Genomic DNA, 25,736 nt, shown 5'->3' with positions numbered 1-25,736 from the left:
CCACTAATTAGCTATATGACCATAAAAAAGTCACTTAATTCATCTGGATTTCAATATCGTAAAATAAGAAATTTCAAATATATGGTTTTCAAAGTCTCCTCCAGCTCTAACATTCTATGGATGACAGCACAGTATGGATATATATGGCAACTTCTTAAAAACTGAAATTGTGTTTGATTGATAAAAAATATTTATTGTTGCTTTTAGATTTTGTTTGGGCTAATTTATTCTCCAAATAAAATAATAGTTAAAATGAAATTTCTTACTCAGGCAGATAAGGTGCACATCGAATATAAATTATGTTCTAAACACCCAAATTTACTGCTATCCTAGAGAGAATTTCTTTTAACTTTGAACAAAAACTTATACAAATATTTTCAAAGACATATGTGTACAAACAGATGAACTCAAAACATTGACTTTAATTGCTAATCAGCATTTCAATAAGCTTCTGAGTCTTTATTAAATATATGTTTGTGTTTGATATCCATTCTAAGCTTCAATTATTTAATTACAGGTCTTGATATGAAACTAATCATGCGTATATCCATACGAAGCTTGCATACTGACAGGATAAAATCATTAAAGAGTCATTATTGTAAAATGACATTTACAGGAAATTTCTTGGCCTGAAATTTTTGCAGTTAGCAGGGGAGTTGATGCTTCATGAACAATCCAATTAAAACTGGCAACAAAAGACCTAAAATGTCAGCCAAATTGCTTTTTAATAGTTAATGCCGCCATCACAAAACATAAACATTAAAGTCCCCATAGAAGCATAAACCTTCATGATTAAATAATTCTAGAAAATGAATAATAATTACAGCATCTTGAGGATTCTTTTAATAGATGTGCACACATTAAAAATATTTTGTTGGTTAGAATCAGATGACAAGTATGTTTCCTTGAATACTTCCTTATATATGTTATAGCAGTGGTTTTATTTAATATCAGATAGGTATAATTTCTATTATTCTGAAAAGTTATTTAAAAAGCATTTTAATAACCTGAAAGACCAGGTTCTGGAAAAATGAGTAATAAAAATATACAATATCACCTGCTGACAATTCAAAATATAAAACAATAATGAATCCTTAATTATACTGAAGTTCAAATGAAAATGCAGAGAACCCAGTTGTGATTTCACAAGTAGCCTGAAAGCAAGCACCAAAAACTCTTGAGGTCCTGGTTGTACAGTACTGAATTATGTGACTGGATTAATCATCCAGATATTTCCTATTTCCAGCAGTTTGATTTTTAATGGAATACAAATTCAAATATTTTACCGAATTTTTCATCTTTGGTTCAGATGTTTCACACATGGAGGCCAATGTGTTTGACTGCTATAAAAAATCACGTTGTGCATTTTGAATAATCTAGCTTCTCCTTCTGTCATTACTTCCATGTTTTTCAATAAGCAAAGAAAGAAATTGTGAGATTTTTATCTTTGTGACATTATAACATAGGAAAAAATATCTAATGGTTCCTAAGAAAAATGTTTAAAACATCAGGGTTTTAATAGTATATTCATTTATTTTCCCAATAACATTTATTGAAGAGTTATGTGTTAAGGCAGTGTTGAACACTCTGGGAATCTGGAGATGAATAAGATTTGGACACCATCCTTCAAAATCTTACTGTTTAGTTGAAAGTTAAACAAGTAAACAATCAGCTGTTATACAAAGGGAGAAAAGTGTGAAGAATTCGAAGCAGGAAAATAAAAAATATACTTGTCTCTTAGATTCACATGTGAGTAAGGATTCCTTATCTTTCCATGTATTTTTTGAAAATATTCTGTAGCATATATATACACAGTAAAGTCCTAAAATAGATGGGATACTAGTACACTTCTGCATTAGAATATCTGTCAATTAAATATTACCTTCTTCTACAATCAGAGAGTATAATTTCATGTGCTGTGAAGGGCAAAACGATGTTTGCACTTCTCCAGTTGTGGTTCCTGTTTCATCTGTTGAGGAAGTTAGTGCTGTGTTTTCAGAAAAAAAACAATTTAAAAAATTTCCTCTAAAAAGTGATAGACACATTGGAACTTCAAACTCTATTAGCTGATTAGCTGAAACCTTATAGGAACATAAATGAAACTTTAATGATATCATATCACAAAATATTAAATCACCCAACTATCCATAAAAACTGTTTATTTTTAAAATTTTTTTTCTTAATTCATTGATAACTAATATGGAGAGGAAATTCTAACATGCAGGCTATATCTTTAAACCACTATCTCACCCTATGCCATAATAAAAATCTTTGGTCTATATCATTCACATAATCACATAGAATGATGCCAGCAATTTGATTAAGCATTGACCAAATCAGCCAGCTCTTTTGCCGTATAGACCACAGAATAATAGATACAAATATAATTTCTATCTCTAAATTAATATTTTAACATTTAGGCATTTAGAAAAGAACAATGAAAGCTTTAGTGTTAAAAAGATTAGATAAATAATAGATAGATGATGGATAAAAATTCTTATAACCTCATAAATGGCTATAGGTATGTTTTGTGTTTGTCAGTGTCCATTCAAACTAAATAATATATCTCACACATTTAGGAAAAAATCAGGTGCCTATTATGATGTAGATACTGTATTGGGCGCCAAGGATTCAAAGATGAATAATACATCAACTTCTCCCTCAAGCATCTCACTGCCTAGGCTGAGGAAACTCACATAAAGAAATAATTATAATAATTTTGTGAGATCTCTGATAGATAAATGTAATAAAAATTATGTGAGAACACAGAAAAAGGATGGATGAAAGCATTACAGAGAAGTTACTATTGCCTTGAAAACTTCATTGTGGAAGGTAGGAGACTAGTATGCAAGCAAAGGAAGGAAGCACATGGCCTATGTGAAGTGGTGAGATAAGAGATAAAGTTGCCAGTGCTTATATGTCCCACTAAAGATTTTGTGCTGTATCTTATAGGCAATGAAAAACCACTGTATTAATCGTAATTAAGAAATCAGTTGTTCATGACTTTTGATTATTCACTGATAATACATACAATTAAATAAGTTTTTAATAAATTCCAGAGATGACAGATGTTTTTATTTTGATGAAAAGCAAATATTTGAATTTCTTTTATAGTCAGTGTTTCCTATATTTCCCTGAATATAAGTCAGGTAAAGATTTTCTAAGATGATTTCTTTAAGAAGCATGATTAGCATTTTTTTCCCATAAGAACAAAGATAAAACTAGTACCATGCCTATATAGAAAAACCTAAATTTTTAAATATAATAGCCAAGTAGAATTCTTAAAAGAGGTCAAACAATGAAATTACCCTACATAATTAATACCTAACTCAAGAATTGCCAGAAAATATATTTTTATTATCCACAATCATTTTAATGTGAAAACCAATAACACAAAGACTTTTGGCATCATAAATTACTTCTGAGCAACTTAATGAATTAATATGTGACATAGTCTAGATTAGTGACTTTCAATTTACTTTTCTCACCATTTTCCTCAGTTAGAAATATATTTTACATGTTTTCCAATAAGCAAAGAAAGAAATCGAAACAAAAGTTTGATGAAACAATTCTTACTTCTACTAAATGAATTGTTTACTAAAAACTGAAATCATAGAGCTGATGCTTCATGATGTAATTTATTCTATGTTTTTTCTTTTATTACTGTTAGTTAAAATTGATTTCATAATCCATCATTTATTCAAAACCAGAAGTTTGAAAAATATTGTTACAAATAAAATGGTTAAAAGAAAATGGGATTGCAAGTCAAAAGAATACTGGATCAGAAGTTAAAAGACTTGGGTTCTTTTCCTAGTTTCTCTACACTACTTTGTGACCTAAGTAAAATCCATTAACTTCTCTGTTTTTATATATACAAAGTGAAGATGATGCCTTCTTTGTTTATCTCACAGACTACTGTGGTAAGGAGCAAATGAGATAATATATTTCAAAGTGATTTGCAAAACACTATGTAGGTGTAAAGAGGTTAAATCTATAAAATGAAACAAACGTCATTGTTATATATTTCACATAACTGTACTGAACCTTTTAATGCTTCTAATTTATTCTTGAAAAATAATTTCCTTGAGGGTATCTAGTCACACCAGATATGTCTGAAAATAAGGTTGACAAAGTGTTTCCTATTCTAAATAAGAGACAAGAGTGATATCAATTCAAGTGCAGTTTACATTTTTGGTCTCTCAGAAGAGAACCTGATACAGATCACCACCCTTTAAACAAAGAAAATTCTTGTTAAAATAATGAGAGGAATGCATGGCTTCATATTATATAATCTGCTTATCTGATACATTTTTATGATGCATGGTACTGCTGCTAAAGGTAGCCTTTGACAAACATGTATCATAAACACATTTACAGAACTCTAATATGAAATCTATAACAGTGAAGGAGAGAGACAATCCATTCACTTGAAAAAGCAATGTTTAGTCAAGTATTGTTATGAACTACCTGTGTTCAGTTCTTGCTATGCTAATGACTTGAAATTCAGTATGAGTTAATGACCAGTTGTCCAGATTTCTCCATTAATTCTTTTAAAAAAAAGTTATTTTAATTCAGAGTTGACATGCAATATTACATTAGCTCCAGGTGTATGACATAACGATTAGATATTTATATAACTTATGATGTGATCACCCTGATAAATCTAGTAACCATCAGACATCATACATAGTTATTACAATATTATTGACTATATGTCTTATGCTGTACTTTACATCCACAGGACTATTTCATAATTACCAATTTATGCTTCTTAATCCCTTCCCCTTTCTTGCCCAACCCCAATTCCACTCCCATTTGGCAACTAAAATTGTTCTCTGTCCCAAAAAATTTGAGAAGAGGGAAGATTCCCTAATTCCTTTTATGAGGCCACCATTACCTTGATTCCAAAACCAAAGACATTACAAAAAGAAAGAAAGAAAACTATAAGCTGATATCTCTTAATAACGTTGATGCAAAAATCCTCGACAAAATATTAACAAATTGAATTCAGCAATACATTAAAAATATCATGCGCCATGATCAAGTTGGATTTATTCCTGGAATGCAAGTTTGGTACAGTATCTGCAAATCAATTAATGTGATATACCACATTAGCAACTCAGAAGATAAAAACTATATGATCATTTCAATAGATGAAGAAAATCCAGTACCATTTATGATAAAAACTCTCAGTAAATTGGAGATAGAGGGAACATAAGCAACATAATAAAGGCCATATATGACAAAACTACAGTTAACATCATACTCAATGGGGAAAGGCTAAAAGCATTTTCCTTAAGATCAGGAACAAAACAAGGATGCCCACTTTCACCACTCCTCTTCAACATTGTATTACCAGTCTTAGCCACAGCAATAAGAAAGAGAAATAAAAAGCATCCAAATTGGAAAGGAAGAAGTAAATCTCTTGTTATTTGCCAATGACATGATACTATATAGAGAGAACCCTAAAGATTTCACCAAAAAAACTGTTAGAACTGATCAATGAATTGAGTAAAGTAACAAGATACAAAATTAATATTCAGAAGTCAGTGGAACTTTTAAACACCAATGATGAACTTTCAGAAAGAGAAGTTAAGAAAACAACCTCATTTATAATTGCATCAAAAACTATAAAACACCTGGGAATCAAATTAACCAAGGAGGTAAAAGACCTGTTCTCAGAAAATTATAAGTCATTGAAAAAATAAGTTGAAGAATATACTGTACTCATAGGTAGAAAGAATTGACATCATTAAAATGGCCATACTACCCAAAGCAATCTATAGATTCAATGCAATCTCTATGAAAATACCAATGGCATCTTTCAGAGAGCTAGAACAAATAATCCTAAAGTTTACATGGAACCATAAAAGACCCCGAATAGCCACAGCAGTCTTGAGAAAGAAGAGTTGGAGGTATCACGCTACCTGATGTAAAATTATACTACAAGGCTACATTAATCAAAGCAACATGGTACTGTCATAAAAACAGGTATATTGATCAATGGACCAGAATAGAGAGCCCAGAAATAAATCCACGCTTATACTCACACAAATATATGACAAAGGAGGTAAGAATATACAATGAGGAAAAGACAGTCTCTTCAGTAAATGGTGCTGGAAAAATTGGACAGAAACGTGCAAAAAAGAAAAAGAAACTGGACTACCTTTTTAAATATATACAAGAATAGACTCGAAATGGATTAAAGACTTAAATGTAAGACTCTAGAAGAAAACTGCTAGAAGAAAACATGGGCAGTAAACTCTCTGATATTTCTAACAGTGATTTCTTTTCTGATATATCTCCTCAGGCAAGGAAAACAAAAGAAAAATTGAATGAATGGGACTACATAAAAATAAAAAAAAGTTTTTGCACAGCAAAGAAACCATCATTAGAGAAATGCAAATTAAAATGACAATGAAATACCACCTCACACCTGTCAGAATGAATATCATCAACAAATCAAAGAACAATGAGTGTTGGTGAGGAGGTAGAGAAAAGGGAACCCTCATACATTATTGGTGGGATTGCAAATTGGCACTGCTACTATGGAAAACAGTCTGGATGTTTCTCAAAAAATTAAAAATGAATCTTCCCTTTGACCCAGCAATTGTACCTCCAGATATTTATCCAAAAATAAAACAAAACAAAACAATAATTCATAAAGATCTATGCACCCTTATGTTAATAGCAGCACAATTTACAATAGCCAAGATATGGAAGCAACCTAAATGCCCATTGACAGATGATTAGATAAAGAAATTATGGTTCATATATACACTGGAATATTACTTGACCATTAAAAATTTAAATCCTATCATTTGCAATGACATGGATGAACCTAGAGGTTATAATGCTGAGTGAAATAAGTCAGTCAGAGAAATAGAAATTCCATATGATTTCACTTATATATGGAATCTAAGGAATACAAAGAACAAACTAAAAAAACAGACTCACATATATAGAGGACAATCTGGTGATGGCTAGAAGGGATAGGGGTTGGGGAACTCGGAGAATGGGGTGAAGGATTAAAGAAGTACAGATTAGTAATTGATAGATGGTAAACAGGGATGGGGATCATGGTATAGGGAATGCAGGTAACATTAATGTAATGGCTAGGTGGACAGCCAAAGGAGAGAAAGGGCAGGTGGGAGTATCTTTTTATAAACTATTTAAATGTCTATCCAATGTACTGTATACTAGAAACTTATAAAATATTTTTTAAATATTTTTTAAGTAAGCTATTTTGTTTGGATTATAAAAAAATGCCTGTTCTGCTATGGTCTCTTCTATTTCCCTAAAAATTAACCATGTATTTTAATGATGTATCTATAGCCATGGTTTCCATTACAACAATGTACTGTATAAATGAATACGGTCAAAAGGCCTGAAGAGGTCTTAATATCTGAGTAGTCATGCCTCGTCCCATCTTGAGATGCTCTTTCTCAAGAGAAAAGGGACATATTTTTCTTTTCTTCTTACTTCATGGGTACATATCTTGACAGGCAGGAGAAAAACAACTAGCAGCAGCAGCAACAAATGCGAATACATGTCAGTTTTCACTAAATTCTTTGAAAGAAAACTTTCTTAATCTAAATTCATAATGATAATTATGATACTAATTATTGATAACTAATATTAGCTGAGTTTGTAACATCTGCCAGGCTTTATGTTAAATACTTGGCATACAATCCTGATCTGATGCATTCGCTCTTTAAATCTAATACAGACTATAATTAATATGTAATGTTTTACTAAATGCATGTGAATAAACTATGCAGCAAGTCATCTGCTCAAAATTAGGTTGATACATGGTTAGAAAAATTGATCAAATATTATTAACTTACTATGTGGATGTTGGTCTTGGTGCCAATATGACAAAGTTGCTGTGTATTTACTTACTATGAAAGTTATACTTATGGACCACCATACTTTTAAGTAGTAGTCATAGTTTGTTCAGTGGTGTTTTGGTATATACTCGTTCAAAATGCCTTTGAATATTCCTGACACTTTAACCAACTATTGACAGGTCTTTCCCTCTTGGAGTATTTATGCACTTTGAGGGTATTCGTTGAAAGGCAGTTTTCTAGCAGCTTGGTCCAATGAATAAAGCGTCCAATAATATTTTCGAAGGTCTTTCAGAGATGCAAATGAAAGCTGCTTTCTAAATGTAAAGCACTAGTGTTGTATTCATGAAAATGGTTTTCCTGAACATCTTTTGCTCTCTTGTTAAAGTCCTGAGGTATTACTGCAATAGGTGCTTTAGAAATGCACGTATCCCCCCAAATATAATCATTTAGTATAGGGGAAAATGTAAGTGAACACATAGAGCACTTAAAAATCGTGAGCTAGAGTCTGTTATATAAGGTAAAAGTAACAGAGTGAGAGCATAACAAGAAAGCTAATCAATAGAGATTGTTCGGTGTGGCTTGGAGAAATAGGAAAGGTTATTAGTCAGTTTTTCTCATATTGACTTATGACTACAAGGTGTTCATAACTAATTAGGTTTAATTTCTTCTCCATCATTTTTTGAATATCATAAGCAGTAGTGAAATGTTAGTAAAATATGATCCCTGTCTTCAAGAAAAGCAAAGTTCAATAGCAGATCATACTTAACCTTTTATCCTACACTTTTCTGTATCTTGACCTGTGGCTGACTTTTTATGATTACTGCTGGGAAGCCCTCTGGTAGATTATGGTCAGACTTGCTCATGGAAATACCCTAAGTGGTTATAAATAGGAAAAACCTAGGCCCTGTATTGCGCATACAAATAACGGGAAATTTCCTTAGTGCTGTTAAAGCAAGAATTTGAACATGAGGGAACTGAGTAATAAGCTTATGTGACAAGACTTCTCAAGTAACAGAATTATGCTTTACATAAGCTGTTTCCAAATGGTAATGTGGCTTGTAGTACAAAAGACAACAACCCAATAGTACTATATTCTTTCACTCTGTTAGACATCTCACTCTGATCAAGGCTTGCCATCATGAAAAACAAGGTGGGCAACAAGGAGCCATGTACACATGCCTGTATTCTAATTTTATTTATATCCTTTGCGGTGCTTATTTGCAGTTCTGGAGTAAACCAAAGTAAAAGCAAACTTGAATCAAGTCCAGGTTGTCATAACACTAATCCATGAACCCAGATGACACTCTGTGATTTGGTCTGGTGCAGATTCCCACTATTAACACATAGGAAGGAGTGTCAGTGAACTTACTCATTCACTAATTTCAAGCACTACAAGAGGTCTCTTCGAAAAGTGCATCGCATAAGCAGTTTATTCCTCTGTCTCTCTCAGCATCTCGCCTATCATACACAAAATGTTTCCCCTGAGTGCCATTTGGAAAAAGTTATTTAAATGGCCTCAACTAAAAATTAACTTGCTTAAGATACTTTCTTAAAGGAAAAAGCTATCAATCACTACCTATGAAATATTTTCTTAACTTCTAGAATTATCATTTATATTTATTACTGCAATCTCATATATTCATAGTGTCCTCAACCCATGTTCTTATTTTTTTCTTCTTTTTATTCAGGTTAACTTTCTTCTCCTTTAGATGAACTAAATTTTTAGTTTTCCTAAGGCATCTAAACTTTAAATCTCAGTAGGTGGGGATGGGAATGAACCTGTCTGAATTCACCACTCATTCAATCGACTATAACATTATGTCCATAGATTCCACTAATTATTTTGATGGACATTTTGCTTGATACACTATCAGACTCATCTATATCAATATATCAGTATATTTCCTAATTGAGCTGCCTCCTCATGAGTTCATTAGCTATCTCCCAGTTAATACATAATTTAAGGCTATATGTGAAAAGATATCATTACAAAATAATTTGTCAGATAACTTTTTGTATTCCAGGTGATATTTATCTGGAATGTTGCATTTTGTTTGGGGAACCATAAAGACCCAGTTAAATTGGAGAGTCCAGGGAGATAAGCAGTAATGTAATTGAGGGAATGAATCAGATTTTGAAGGAAAAATAAAATGATTTAAATATATATAGCTTAGTATAATCAAAGTTTATAAGACAGACCTAGTAATAGGTCTTAATATTGGCACCTCTCCAGGAAAGAACTCAATTTATCATCTCACTAAAATAACATATTGAAAAGCTGGCAAACAAAAATTTCTAATAATGAGAGAATTAATCAATGAACATTTCAGGCAGAAAACTTTGGATAAAGGCTGCCAAAACAGCTGTTAGGAATGTGAGGAATTCAATCAAATGAGATACTTGGCATCATAAAACACTCTCTCCCATCAGTTTCTATAATTGTTTCTTGTATATAAAGTAACCTTAATGGAATTCAACTTTAATTTGTTAATTCATTCAAATTAAATAAATTTGCAAATAAACAAAATTAAAAACTTGCATTGAATAAAATTATGGGCTAAGCATTAGAAGATATAAAGATGATTCAGACCTAGATCTTGATATAAGAAGTGCATGCATAGCTTAAATGCAAGAGGAAAAATAAAACTTATTCTTTTCTTCCCACAGAACTGGTACTTCCCAGCTCACACCTCTTAGAGGACCCCTTCAGTAACCCAAAAGATATCAGGCATAAAAGTTGATGGCTGCCAGCAGTGTTCTACCATGAACCATCAAGATCAAAACTATCAATTTCTTTGGCTCCCAACACATTTGAATAATATGTACACGTGTAAAACACTCCTGTGAGAATACCAAGATTTTTTCCACATCCCTCTCATTTTCTTGATTTTGGGGAACAATAGCCGAACTTTCATCATCCCCATGGATATATATATATATATATAATCAGTTTACAGGTGTGTGGGTATGGAAATAAGCTATGAAAATGGTTTGTAAGATAAGAGTTGCACCCAATTCCTAGCACTAGCAGTAACCCCACCCCTTTCTCTCCCATCCAGGAAAGCACATCCAAATGCAACCCCATAAGAGTGCCACTATTAGAGGTATCACGTTGAATTCACTCTCTTCTAACAGTTTTAAAATAAATTATCTGTGACCTTTCATCCTCTGTTGTGGTAACAAGTGATCGCAAACATTGCGTATTTGGATCCTGTAGCTGAGAGGTGCCGAATTAGAGCAATGGGCCAAAACATGGGTGAAATTTGAGAATCATCTGGATCTTGTGAGTACTATTATAACAGTGCCATCTCTTATCACTGTCCAAGATAGGGGCTATGTACCTGTTAATCCCCAAGTACAGGTGCCAGACACCTCTTCACTAGATGTCCATGCATCTCCTTTGTTTCTAAAGTTGCGTGTGGAGCGGGGGACAACAAGGTATGGAGGAACTTTCTCACCAAATAGCCAGGCAATGATGATGAGATGGTGTTATTAATAACCAGTACCTTTTCTTCAGCCTTTATTTGAAGTGTATAGTTTAGGGTAGAGGGGCTAAAACCTTCACCAGCCCTCTGTAGTTCTCCATGCTTTATTTTCATCCTCTTAGAATTTTTTGTCTTTTGCTTTATGTTTTTTTTATTATTCTTAATATAGCTTGCTCTCACTTTTTAATGTATGGTACTTTGAAAAATATTTTTCTTAAAACTATAGACATATTCATAATATTTTCTTGATTTATGCTTTAAACACTGAGCTCCATTTTCATAAATAACATTAGAACGATTTTCATCCATTGCTTTTTTAACAAATTTAGGGCAATCATTTGTAATATTCTAGTGAAAATGAAGCTCTGAAAATGAAAACTATAAAATTCAAGAATATTTGTTATTAGCTAATTAAGTGATTCACTATCAATTCATAATTTTCCAGTACCTACTTGCAAATAAATAATGAGCTTGGGTATAGAAAATAATTCAAATGCCTTCATATGACTTTATTTTGAATATAAACTAAATGTGAACTTTTAAGGATCATGACATTTTTATATTTTCTTTTTTATATATTTCACTGCCTAAAAATAGAAGGCATAGCATCATTGTCAGCATAAGATAAAACAGGGCAATTATCTATTTCATGTTTCATGATACATAATAGATAATAGAATTTACTTCAAGACTATAGCTTCCATCTAAAAGATTTCTCAATACTAAAATCATGCAATAATTATGCTATTTTATGTCTATGTATGTGTACTTAAGGTAGTTGCTAATAAATCATATAGTCTGTGGTGTTTTTATTTTTATTTTTTAAAAAAGACAATAGTGAAAAAAGCTTTGGCCAACCACTAATTTTAATTGTTCATTAAGATGATATATTAGCATTTAGACTTTGACATTTAAAATTCCAAATTGTACCATAAAGTAGAGCTCTTTGCCGTTCTACATAGAAAAATGAATGGTTAACATCTTTTTTTTAACATTGCCAAACTACTCTGAATATATAAGCAAATATGTATCCATCCTGTATTTTCACAGTCAAGAAAAATTATGTAGTTTAAACATCTACTTTAATAATTTAAGTAAAACAGAATTTCACTACAGTCCCTTCTTTTTTTCTTTTTTGTGAAGTCCTAGTTTGCCTTAATCAATATGAGAGTTGATTAAGTTAACAGATCAACCACTTGTTGGCAGGAATATTGACTATTATGCCTAAGATTGGCTAATTGCACTCTGTAAAGCCAATACAGTGTACAGCACAGTTAGATTCTCCCTATAACAGATACAGGAAGAAGAGGGTTAGAGGGAGGGCTGCCTTTTGGATATTTGATTCACTACTATGCTTTTATAAAACATTGGAGAACAATACAATATATTAATGACATCTAGAAAATAGAAAGCTTAGATTTTTTGGAGGTAAACCAGCACATATTTTGAAGATAAGTATCAGCTTATGAGGAGACTGAAGTACAAATAGGAGTTTCAGCACAAAAACAATGTCAAAGGAGTGTAGATGCTTTAATGTTGACTTTTATTTCTGGTAGTTGTAATTAAGATGAGCCCAACTGACAAAAATTAATAGAATATACTCTCTTATTTGCTGGCTTAGTGAGAAGACCATTCAAAGTCCTCAAAGGAATGTACTTTCCAATCTCAAAGACTGTACATAATATTGCAGGACTCAGGAGCAATGCATAGTACAGTAACCCAGAACCAGATTGAAATCAAGTAAAGTGGAAAATATTATAATTTATTAGCCTTCCCTCAGAGGTTCTGTGATTCTTCTGCAGGCAAATACTCTTGTTTCTCCTTCTTCCTCTTTTCTGTTATTGTCTCTGTCTCGCTAATACACATGCCCATACCTACAAATGAATATACTTTTAGCCATTTAATAGACTTTATTTCTGTTCTCAATCTAATGGTTGACTTAACTAATGAATATACTTTTATTAAAGGCTGTTGGTGTATTAATATTCAAGTAGTATTATGAGCCAGAAAAGTGATAAGACATACTTGTTTACCAAGTTTTCTTCCAAAAATCAATTTCTTTGCATTCGTACCTTTTGAGCTTCTGACAATAATTATAAAGTTTATATCAGAAATGTCCATAGCCATATACATTTAAGACTAATTTTGTTATCACTGAGCACTATCAAGTTAATAGATATTATAACGATAACATGGATATTTATAAACCCCTCCTCACGGGTTGTTAAAGCTCTTGTGACAAGTAAAGTAGTAAGATAAATTTAGAATTTGTAGTAATAGTTAACATTAATAATAAACCTCTCTACTTTTTATACTTTTTAAATATCTTCTCCTGCCTAGAAGGGATAGCAGGTCAGTAAAGGAACCCAAGGAGCCACGGGCTTATAATTAGTTTCAGAGACTTAATGAATGTAGTTATAGTAATAACCCTTGGTGCCCTGATGTTATTTTCTCATGTTTGTTACCAAGGTCTTCATAAGCATTAATTAACATTGCCGCTTAAGAGTTCAGAGAGGTGGTTAAATACTAATACAGGCCCATAGTCCTTCATTCAAAATCTTTGGGGTTCATTTGTTTCAGAATCTAGAATCATTCAGATTGTAGAAAAGTAATATCATGCATATACTATATATTATATGAAAGCCAGATTGGGATGTGGGCCAGCACCCCTTAACAAAATACATCAATATTTCCTCAGCTAAATATATGAAAAAATCACTAAATGAAATAAATAAAGACTATATTCTTGTATCATTTCAGGTCAAGTTTTATCAACAAATAAATTAGAAAAAAACTCGGTTTTAGGATTTTTTTTTTCTTTTTTGGTGAGGCAACCCTTGGTTGACCTCACAGATTGCAAGGACCTTGCCAACTTACGATCCCTTATTTTTAAATTTTTTTATGCCTACAGTACCTGGTCTTCCTAGGTGGTCTTCCATCCAAGTACTAACCAGGCCCGACACTGCTTAGCTTCTGAGATAAGATGGGATTGGGCTTGTTCAGGGTGGCAGGGCTGTAGACAGGAATTTTTTAATTCTAGAGGTGCAGAAAAAATATTGTGGAGCCATCTCCACTTTGACCAATGAAATGAAACACAGACTGAAATCAGAAGTGCAGACATGTTTTCTCTTTCCCTGTGACCTTTTCTTAGGAATATATGCGTCCCTTTTGGCAATATACACTGCATAGTAACTTTGGGGGTAAATTTTTTTGGAGGGTAGTGTCACTACAGAATGGTTAATTAAGCACAGGCATCTGGGAAAACTAGACTTGTGTCTACTTTTGTCAATTTTTTTAATAAAAAGGAACTATTTCTTATTACTATATTAATGACAATATTTTTATTTATTTATTTATTTTTAAATTTTATTCTGCAATTAGAGTTGACATTCAATATTAATATATATTAATTTAAGGTGTACACCATAGTGGTTAGACATTTATATAATTTACAAAGTGATCCCCCAAATAGTCTACTATTCACCTGGCATTATATATCATTATGACAATATCATTGACTATGTTACCTATGGACTATTTTTATAACTACCAATTTGTCCTTCTTCATCCCTTAGCATTTTGTACCCCATCCCACAATCCCTCTACCATCTGGCCATCACTACAATGTTCGCTATATCCATGAGTCTGTTTTCATTTTGTTTGTTCATTTATTTTGTTCTTTATATTCCACACATAACTGAAATCATATGGTATTCATCTTTCTCTGTCTGACTTATTTCACTTAGTCAAAATTTCTTTTTGTTATTATTTATTTGATATGTTTTTCCATCTTTTTATTTTAAAATACCTATATTATTATATTTAAAGTGAATTTATTGTACATAGCTTATAGTTGTTTCGTATTGCATTTTTTATTTTTTAAGAAAAAATATCCATTCTTATAATCTTTGACTTTTAATTGGTGTGCTAGGCTTTTATACTTAAGGTAATTACGAGTATATTTGGATTTATGTGTACCATTTTATCATTTGATTTCTGTTTCTTCCCTCTGTTTTCTGTCTGCTTTCTTGTTTTTCTTTTAAGTTTACCTGTTGCATTTTTGACTGTATGTCTTCGTATATTTTTTAAAGTGATTCATCTAGGAATTAAAAAAATATATATATAGTTAACTCTTCATAGACTACTGAGATTCAATATTTTTACCATTTCACATGAAACGTAGAACCCTTACCACCATATAGGTCCCTTTAGTCTCCCCTTCTTTTATGTTATAGTTATCTTATATATTACATCCACATATAATGAAACCCCATCAGATAATGTTATTTTTTAGTTTCAATCTTCAAATATATTTTAATTGATTCAAAAGAAGAATAGTCTAATATATTTGACCAAATATTTACCCATTTTCACTATTCTTCCTTCATTCTGGATGTTCCAAGTTTCCTTCTGGTATAATTTTCCTGCTTTCTGAAGAATTTCTATTATAATTCCTGTAAGTCTTCTAATAACACTTTCTTTTTGTTTTTTGGCATCTGCGAATATCTTTTTTACACATTCTTTTCTGAAGGATATTTTGTTGGAGGTAGAATTCTGGGTCGACAGTTCTTTTCTTTCAGCATTTTAAAAATGTTGGCACACTTCCTACTGGCCCCATGATGTCTGATGAGAATTCTTCAGTCATGAGAATCATTTTTCTTCTGTAAATAATACATCCTTTTTTTCTCTGCTTTCAAGATTTTTTTAGTTTTCAGCAGTTTAATTATGGTATGTTTGGCCATGGATTTCTTTGGATCTATCTTATTTGGTGTTTTTAGAGCTTCTAGAATCTGTAGATTTATGTATTTTGCAAAATTTGTGATGTTTACAGCAATTATTACTTTAAAATATTTTTAATCACCATACTCTTTCATTTCCACTTCTGAGTTTCTGATAAAAATTATAGATGTTTTAGTATTTTACCACAGGTCCTTCAGATTCTGTTCATTTTTCTTTCAATCTTTTTCTCTGAGTTGTTTGAATAATTTCTATTTATCTGTCTTCAGTTCACTATTTTCTCAGCTCCATTCTGCTACTGAACTCATCCAGTGAGATTTTAATTTTGTCACATTGTTAATTTCTAAATTTCCATTTGTTTCTTCTTTAAATAATCTTTTTAATGATCCAAGACCTTCTATATCTACATTTGTTTTGAAAGCATTCATGATTGCTTTAAAGATTGTCAGATAATCCCAACCCCTCAGTTTCCCTGCACTGGTTTCCATTGATTGTCTTTCCCATGTTAGTTCAGATTTTCCTAGTCATTTGTGTTCTGAGTAAGTTCTATTTATATACTAGACATTTTGAACATTAGGTTATAAGACTCTTAGTCTTGTGTAAATCCTATGGAATACACTGGTATTTTGTTTTAGTATGCATCTATCTCTCTTCAGGAGCAGCCACCATACCCTTTGTCCACCATGGCAGGGTAAGGACAAGGGAGGATGGTGAACCATGAGGGAAAGGGGTCAGATGAAGATGGGCAAGTCTTGGGGGTGTTATTCATCTGGTTTATTTCTCATTGGCCAAGACTTAACTTATAGATACTTTGGTCCATTCTCCAAAGAGTTTTAAGTATGAGCAAGTATGAATGGAGAGCCAATGGGCTTTGTGCAGGTCAGGTTGGCGTGATATGTGGCCTCAGAAGAGGAAGGTCCTCAAGGTCATCATCCTTCTTCTGTAAGGCATAGTGACCATCATGGCCCTCATCCTAGTGGCATGGCTGGGACAAGGGAGGACAGTGGGCCATGGAGGGGAAGGGATCAGACGAAGATGGGAGAGACTTATATTCATTATTTGAGTTGTCTGGGTCATGGATACATCATGATTGGCCAACAGAGGATGAACAATATTTATTTTTAATACCTATAGAAAATTATTAATTCTGCTGTAAAGTTTGATTTATTCCTATGCAATTGGTATATTTGAGAACAATTTGAATGAAGACAAATTTCCCATTTGCGTGTGTGTAATTTCCGTCTGTTAAAGATATAAGGTGAATTCAGAAAATTTCATACAGCAGAATGAGCCACATAGGGATACACAAAATGCACACACACACACACACACACCTGAAACATCCACCAGCTATCTTAGCTCACAATGTGTGTTAGGAGCCATCCCTATCAACATCTGATGTTAGATCTTTCTGTTGGATTCAGATAACCCTTTTCTACCACTTAACAGTAGTTTATAAGTTGCAACACTTCTGACACCTACTTTTATAAGCAAATTTCAGGTCTTTTGTCCCAGCCCCATTTTCCCATAAGCCCTTTGCCTGTGTGATTTTGTATAGCATCATGTATTTTAGAAATGCAAACACACCTTACAACTTAATATAATATGTGTGTTAATATAGTGAAAGCGGCAAAGTACCCCAATGGACAGACACCTTGATAAGTTCCCACATGGTGTTTCCAAAAGATATCCTAACTTCTGGTGAAAAATTTTTCTAACATGTGATCCAAAATAATGTTTATTTACAAAAGAGAGAAAGAGAAAAAAGCTATACATGACAATTTTCTTCTTCTGCTTACCTTTTGGAGCCAAGGGCGATATTGTTTCTGAAGGCCTATGTTTCTGCTAACAGCTCTGCTACACCTGAGATGCCCTGGACTTAGATGTACAGTTTGGAGGAATTCTCTCTCTCTCTCTCTCTCTCTCTCTCTCTCTCTCTCTCTCTCTCTCTCTCTCTCTCACACACACACACACACACACACACACATACACACACGCACAAGGAGAGATTTTCTAACCAAGTTATGTTATTTTAGGACATCAAACCTGCAAATTACTCCTATCCAAATATATTATGTGAATTGGACCTTTCCATCTGAAAACTTAATTTACTTTCAGAAAACTTTATACATATGTCTGGGTATCCACATTTGTATAATCACTCCTACTCTCCCCTTCTCTTTTACATCTGTCTCTTGGGCACAGAAATGTATGGTTGCCAGATACATTTGGAAATGAATGCATGTGACTCATAACCCTTAAAATTAGTGTTTTAGAGCTTCTCACACTGAACCTTAATGTGTTTTTCATTAGTGTTTAGTATTGGAAAATCTCATTCACAGAGCCAAAGGATTAAATTACTTCATTTAGGAGAGAACAAGTATATTCTCCATCTTTTTCCTGAGGTGAAAGAAAAGAATGAAGCTGAGATGATTTATATTTCATAAAGGCTTAAACTCCACATGTACTTCACTCAGTGCAACAATCCAATATTGTGAACACTTTTAAAGACAATATTGATGAGTAGTAAAACCCCTGCATATTTAAAATATGGAAACAAAAATACACAATAAAATAGATATAAGTCAAAACACATATATAATCAAAATAACTATATAAAGCATTTCTACCTGCAGCAGAAATAGTATAATATAATAATAATCTGATTGTACTTTTTGTTAAAGTAAAATCGAAGTAAAATTTTTGTCATTGTATCACAATAATAAGGGAGTTGCAAAGATTTTGAGGAAGTCCTGCAAGCAGTAAATCCAGGTGATAATGAGTGATTCTTTTGAACAAGAGTAATGAATAGAAGCTTTCTTTCTTGTGAACAACTGTACTGACAGAAACACTACTGATTATAATAATAAATGGCCTAAGTATCATTTGGAGGTGTTCTGAACCCAAGATCTAAAATTGATTACTTTTCTTCTTCTAACTCTGGATTCCCACCCTTTGCTTCCCTTCCCTGTGTCATCAAGTCATAGATTTAGATAGAAAATCTGTGTAGTGTGTCACTGCTGCTCTTTGCATGTCTGGAGGGGCATGATTTTTAAGCACCCAGTTTAGGGTATCATTGCCCTTCCCCATGGTACTGAAAGAGATTTCTCTGAGACCTCCAAGGCAGAAATCAAACTTCTCTGTAAACTACCAAATAGATGTTCATTGGCTACATCAGAATGCAAGAGCCTGAAGAACATTCAGGTGTGTTCTCTAGGTCTCATAGACCAGCGAAACAATTTTATATCAATAAAAGTTTTTAGGAATCTTACTCTATACCTAACACTATATTCAATATTATATGACATAAAGAAAAATAGATGTTGCTCTAAGAAACATGTTGTCTGTCTGGGGAGATAAGACAAAAACATGAGATACCAATGGAATGCTATAATATGCAAATGCACGGGCCAAATTTATAAGAATCGTAAGTGTTAAAGTCAGAGAAGAGAGTCATATTTATTGTCATATTTATTTTCTAGAAGGGTATAATGGAAAGAATGCCGGACTGGGAATCATGAGACACAAGCAGGCAAATTCGTACAAGTTGAATGACTTTTAACAAGTCACTTCACATCTCTGAGCCTTGGGGTCCTCATCTATAAAATGGAGAAAGGAGAGCAAAGGGCTAAACTAGATGATTCCCTAAGGTCATTTCCAGTCTTAAAGTTTCATACTTCTACTACATTCAATAAACAAACAGCCACTGACATTCTATGTCTAAGCACATTTTACATGAATTAAACATGTTAAGAAAAAGATTATTATATACATTTTACAAATGAGGGGTTAAAGCTTCACAATAGCAGAGGCAAGACTCAACCCAGGTTTGCCATACTCCCAAATTCTGTGCTCTTTCCACTCGGCTGTGCTGCATAGCACACCACACTGCCTTTTATTCCTACCTTTAAGGAGATATGATCTAAGAGGTAAGCACACTTATAAACAAATCACTGCAATGCAAGGTGGTATATTACAAGTGAAATATCCTGAAAACGTGGAGGATTCTGTACCTCTAAACCTTAAGGAAGTGAAAAAAAAGTACTCCTATTACAGAGTTCTGCAATGCAGTGAATGGAGATGTGAGTTCTAGTCTTGGCCATGCCACTTGACTGCTAAATGTCCCCGGACAAGCAATTCTCTGGGTGTTGGTTTTCTCATCTGCAAAATGAAAGGATCTACAAGGTCTTTGCATTACAGCATTCAGTGCTCCTTTGAGTCCCCAGATGGAAACTATGCTTCTGGTTATGGTTATGAATATGAGCCCAGAGGCTTAAAAAATGAGATGTTAAGTACTTATGTTTTTTTTTTCAGTTACTATGAGATTTGGGCTGGGCTTGGAATAATAAGAGTGATTTATAAGATATATAAAACTTTTTATTTTTTTATTTTTTAATTAAGTTTATGGGGATAACATCGGTAAATACAATTATGTAATTTTCAGGTGTACATTAAAATTTGACATCTATATATTTCATTATGTGATTACCACCCAAAGTCCAGTTTCCTTCAGCTACCATGTATTTGATTCCTTTTACCCACTTCGTCTTCCCTCTACCCCTCTATATTTGACCCCCTTTACCCTGTCTACCTCTTCCCTCCTCCCCAACACCCTACCCTCTGGTAACCACTACTCCATTGTCCATATACCTGAGTCTCAATTTCTCCTGTTCATTTGTTGCTTTTAGGTTTATATCCCAAATATAAGTGATATCATGTGATTTTCTACCTTTTTAGTATGGCTTATCTGGCTTAGCATGATTATCTTGAGGTCCATCTATGTTGTCTCAAATGGCAGTATTTTATCTCTTCTTATGGCTAATATTCCAATCATATATTATAGGACACTTCAGTTGCTACCATGTTCTGGCCAATGTGAATAGTGCTGCTATGACCATCGGTGTGCAAATATCTTTTTAGATATACGTTTTCAAGTTTTTGGGGTAAATACCCAGTAGAGGGATTGCTGGATCATATGGTAGATCAATTCTTTGTTTTTTGAGGAACCTCCATCATGTTTTCCATGGTGGCTGTACCAATTTCCAGTCCCACCAGCAGTGTAAGAGGGTTTATTTTTCTCTGCATCCTCTCCAACATTTGTTCTTACTTGTACAGTTGATTATAGCTGTTCTAACAGGTGTGAATTGGTATAACTTTGTGATTTTGATTTGCATTTCCCTAATAGCTAGCGATGTTGAGCATCTTTTCATATGTTTGTTGGTCATGTGTATATCTTGTAGGGACAAGTGTCTGTTCATGTCCTCTGCCCATTTTTTGATTGGATCATTTGTTTTTTGTTATTGTTATTGAGTCATATGAGTTCTTTGAATATTTTGTATATTAGGCCCTTATTGGAGGCATTGCTTGCAAATATATTTTCCCATTGAGAGGGTTGTCTCTTTACCTTGATGACTATTTCTTTTGCTGAGCAGAAGCGTTTTAGTTTGATATAGTCCCATTCATTTATTTTTGCTTTTACTTCCCTTGCTTTGAGGTCAAATTCATAAAATACTCTTTAAATCCAAAGTTCTTCAGTTTAGTTCCTATGTTTTCTTCTATGCATTTCAGTGTTTCAGGTCTTATATTCAGGTCCTTAACCATTTTGAGTTAATTTTGGTGTGTGGTGATAAATAACAATCTAATTTCATTCTTTTTCAGGTGGCCCGAGAATTTTCCCAGCACCATTTATTGAAGAGGCTTTCCTCTCTCCACTGTATTATGTTTTTGGCTTTTTTTTTTGTCAAAAATTATTTGTCCATATAAATATGTGTTTACTTCTGGACTCTCGATTCTGTTCCACTGTATCTGTTTTGCTGCCAATACCATGTCATTTTGATTACTGTCATTTGTAGTATAATTTGAAGTCAGGCAGAGTGATGCCTCAAGTTGCATTCTTTTGTCTCAGGATGACTTTTGCAATTCAGGGTACTTTTTACTTCCATATAAATCTGATGATTTTTTCTTCTATTTCTTGAAAAAAAATGCCATTGGGATTTTGATGGGGATTGCATTAAATCTGTATAATGCCTTAGGTAATATGGTCATTTTAACCATGCTGATTCTTCTAACCCAGAACATGGAATATCTTTCCATTTCTTTGTATCTTCTTCAATTTCTTTTAATAGGGTTTTGTAGTTTTCATTATATAGGTACTTCACATGTTTCGTTAAATTTATTCCTAGGTATTTTATTCTTTTTGTTGCAATTGCAAAAAGAACTATTTTTTCCACTTCTTTTTCTGACACATCATTATTAGAGTATAGGAATGCTATGGATTTTTGAACGTTGATTTTGTTTCCAGAAGCTTTACTGTATTTGCTTATTGTTTCTAGTAGTGTTCTTGTGGACTCCTTAGGGTTTTCTATATAGGGAATCATGTCATCCATAAATAGTGACAGTTTGACTTCTTCATTTCCTATTCGGATGCCTTTTATATCATTCTCTTGCCTGACTGCACTTGCTATGACCTGCAATGTTATATTGAATAAGAGTGGCGATAGTGGGAATGTTTTTAGTTTTTCACCATTAAGCATAATGTTGGCTGAGGGTTTGTCATAGATGGCCTTTATGATGTTAATGTATTTTCTTTCTATACTGATTTTATAAAGTGTTTTGATCATAAATGGATGCTGTATCTTGTCAACAGCTTTTTCTGCATCTATTGATGTGATCATATGATTCTTATTTTTTAATTTGCTTATGTGGTATATCACATTAATTGATTTGCATATGTTGAACCATCCTTGTGCCACGGAGATGAAGCCAATTTGATCATGGTGTATAATATTTCAAATATGTTGCTGTATTCGGTTAGCTAGTATCTTATTTAGGATTTTTGCATCTGTGTTCATGATAGACATTGGTCTGTAGTTTTCTTTCTTTGTGTTATCTTTACTATGTTTTGGTATCAGAGCAATATTGGCCTCATAAAATGAGTTGTGAAGTATTGCCTCCTCTTTGATTGTATGGAAGACTTTGAGGAGAATGAGTATTAAATTTTCTTTGAAGGTTTGGTAGAATTCACTGATGAAGCCATCTTATCTTGGACTTTTACTTTCTGGTAGGTTTTTGATGATTGTTTCAATTTTCATACTGCTGATTGATCTATTTAGATTTTCCAGATCTTGATTCAGTCTAGGAAGGTTGTATTTTTCTAAGTACCGGTCCATTTCTTCTAGTTTATTAAATTTATTGTTATATACTCTTTCATAGTATCCTTGCATGATCCTTTGTATTTCTGTGATATCAGTTATACTTTCCCCTGTTTCATCCTTGATTTTCTTTATTTGTGTTCTTTCTCTTTTTTCTTTAGTGAGTTTAGCCAGGGTTTGTCAATTTCATTAACCTTCTCAAAGAACCAGCTCTTTGTTGTATTTATGTTTTTCTATTTTTTTGTTTCATTTTCAATTTCATTTATTTCTGCTCTAATTTTGATTATTTCTTGCCTTCTGCTGACTTTAGGCCTCATTTGTTCTTCCTTTTCTAGTTTTTTTTTTTTTTAATGAAGTGTTAGGTTGTTTATTTCGGCTTGTTCTTCTTTTTGGAGATAGACCTGTAAAGATATGAACTTTCCTCTTATAACTGCTTTTGCTGTGTCTCAAAAGGTTTGATATGTTGTATGATCATTATCATTCATTTCTATGTATCTCTTGAGCTCTCTTTTTATTTCTTCTCTGACCCAGTTATTCTTCAGTAGCACGTTAATCTCCCTGTATTTGTGGTCCTTCCTGCTTTCTTTCTGCAGTTGATCTCTAGTTTCAAAGTGTTGTGATCAGAAAATGTGGTTGGTATGATTTCAACCCTCTTATAATTGTTGAGGCTACCTCTGTGTCCCAGTATGTGGTCGATTCTTGAGAATGTTCCATGTGCACTAGAGAAGAATGTGTAATCAGCTGTTCTAGGATGGATGGTTCTGTATATGTCAATTATGTCCAGTTGATCTAATGTGTCATTTAAGGATATTATTTCCTTATGGATTTTCTGTTTGGATGATATGTCCATATCCAACAGTAGGGTACTTAGGTCTCCTACTACAATAGAGTTTTGTTCTCTTTCTCCCTTTATTTCTTTTAGTAATTGCTTTACATATTTTGGGGCTCCCTGATTGGGAGCATAGATATTAATATTAATAAGTGTTATGTCTTCTTGGTGCATGATTCCCTTTATCATTATGAAGTGTCTCTCAGTATCTTTCTTTAATATTTTTATTTTGAAGTCTGTTTTGTCTGATGTTGGTACCTCTATTCCCACTTTTCTCTGAATGCCATTTGGTTGAAATATCAATTTCTATCCTTTCGCTTTGAGTCTATATTTGTCTTTGGAGCTGAGATGTGTCTCCTGGAGGCAGCATTTGGTTAGGTTTCGTTTTTTGATCCAATCTGTAAATCTGTGCCTTTTTATTGGTAAGTTCAGTCCACTTACACTTAGGGTGATTATTGAAATATGAGGTCTTCTTATAGCCATTTTATCTTTTGCTTTCTGATAGCTCGGTGTTTCCATTGCTTCTTTGTCCTTGTGTTTCTGTTTTCTTTATTTTCATTGGCTTTTTTGTGTTCTCCTTCTTGTTCTTTTTCTTTTATGTTATATACTTTGGTTCTTACTCTATGGTATGTGGTTACCATTACAAATATAAAAAAGATAGTCATATATATACAGTCACCCATTTTCTTTTGTGTGACTTATCCCCTTTCCCCTTTATGAATTTGGATCTTTGAATCCTCCTATTTTCAGTCATTGTTATCTCAATGTGTTTCTATGTATGCTGAACGTTCATTACAATCTTTCTATAGCAATTGTCTTGTTATTATTTAAGCTTATAATGCCCTAGTCTTAGTTGGGGTTGTCCTCCTCTGCTTCTTTTTGCAAGATTGTCGCTTTACTCCTAATTACGTATTTTTGTTGTTCTTATTTTGTTTAAGGTGATCTGACTCTTTTCAGTATTTCCTGTAGTGCAGGCCTCATAGTGGAGAATTTCCTAAATTTTTGTACATCTTTAAAAGTCTTCATTTTTCCTTCATATCTAAAGGAGAGCTTAGCTGGATACATTATTCTAGGCTGGTAGTTCCTTTAACTTAATAGTTTAAATATTTGATTGTATTTCTTTCCAGCTTATAAGGTTTGCGCTGAGAAGACCAATGATAATCTAATGGGTTTTCCTTTTTACATTACCATTTTCTTCTCCCTGTCTGCCCTGAGAATTTTATCCTTGTCATAGATTTGTGATAACTTTCTTTAATACAATGTGTCTTGGTGAAGGCCTTTTGGGTTGAGATCATCGGGTGTTCTGTTGACTTCTTGAATTCCAGGTTCCAGCTCAAGGTTAGATTTGGGAAATTTTTGTCCACTATTTTTCTGAAAATGCTTTCTAGTCCCTGTTCCTTTTTCCTCGCCTTCTATAATGCCCATTATTCTTATGTTTCCTCGCCTGATGGTATCAGCTAGTTCTTATATTTCTCTTTCATTATTTTTTATTCTTTGGTTTCTTTCTTCTTTCTTCTGATTTATTTCTAGATTTCTGTCTTCAATATCACTGATCCTTTCCTCCATTTGGTCGACTCTATTTCCCAAGCTTGTTATTTTCATTTTTCAACTCTTGTAGTGTGCTCTTCGTCTCCAGGAGTTCTATTTGTTTCCTTTTCAATGTTTCAGTCTCCTTACTCTGCTC

At 33.0% G+C, this 25,736-nt stretch overlaps 1 protein-coding gene and 1 pseudogene across 6 annotated transcripts in view; one reads left to right on the top strand and one right to left on the bottom strand.

Annotated features, from left to right (window-relative positions):
* TENM1 (teneurin transmembrane protein 1) overlaps positions 1-25,736 on the top strand; it is a 995,735-nt gene that overhangs the window by 516,336 nt on the left and 453,663 nt on the right. The gene's annotated exons all lie outside the window — the stretch shown is intronic.
* Positions 14,238-14,356, bottom strand: LOC118607913 (annotated as a pseudogene).

The sequence above is a fragment of the Rousettus aegyptiacus genome, unplaced genomic scaffold (genome assembly GCF_014176215.1).
Source record: "Rousettus aegyptiacus isolate mRouAeg1 unplaced genomic scaffold, mRouAeg1.p scaffold_m13_p_9, whole genome shotgun sequence".
Taxonomy (NCBI): Eukaryota; Metazoa; Chordata; class Mammalia; order Chiroptera; family Pteropodidae; genus Rousettus; species Rousettus aegyptiacus.
Note: the sequence above shows the minus strand (reverse complement) of the source record. Positions and strands in the feature narration are given on the sequence as shown.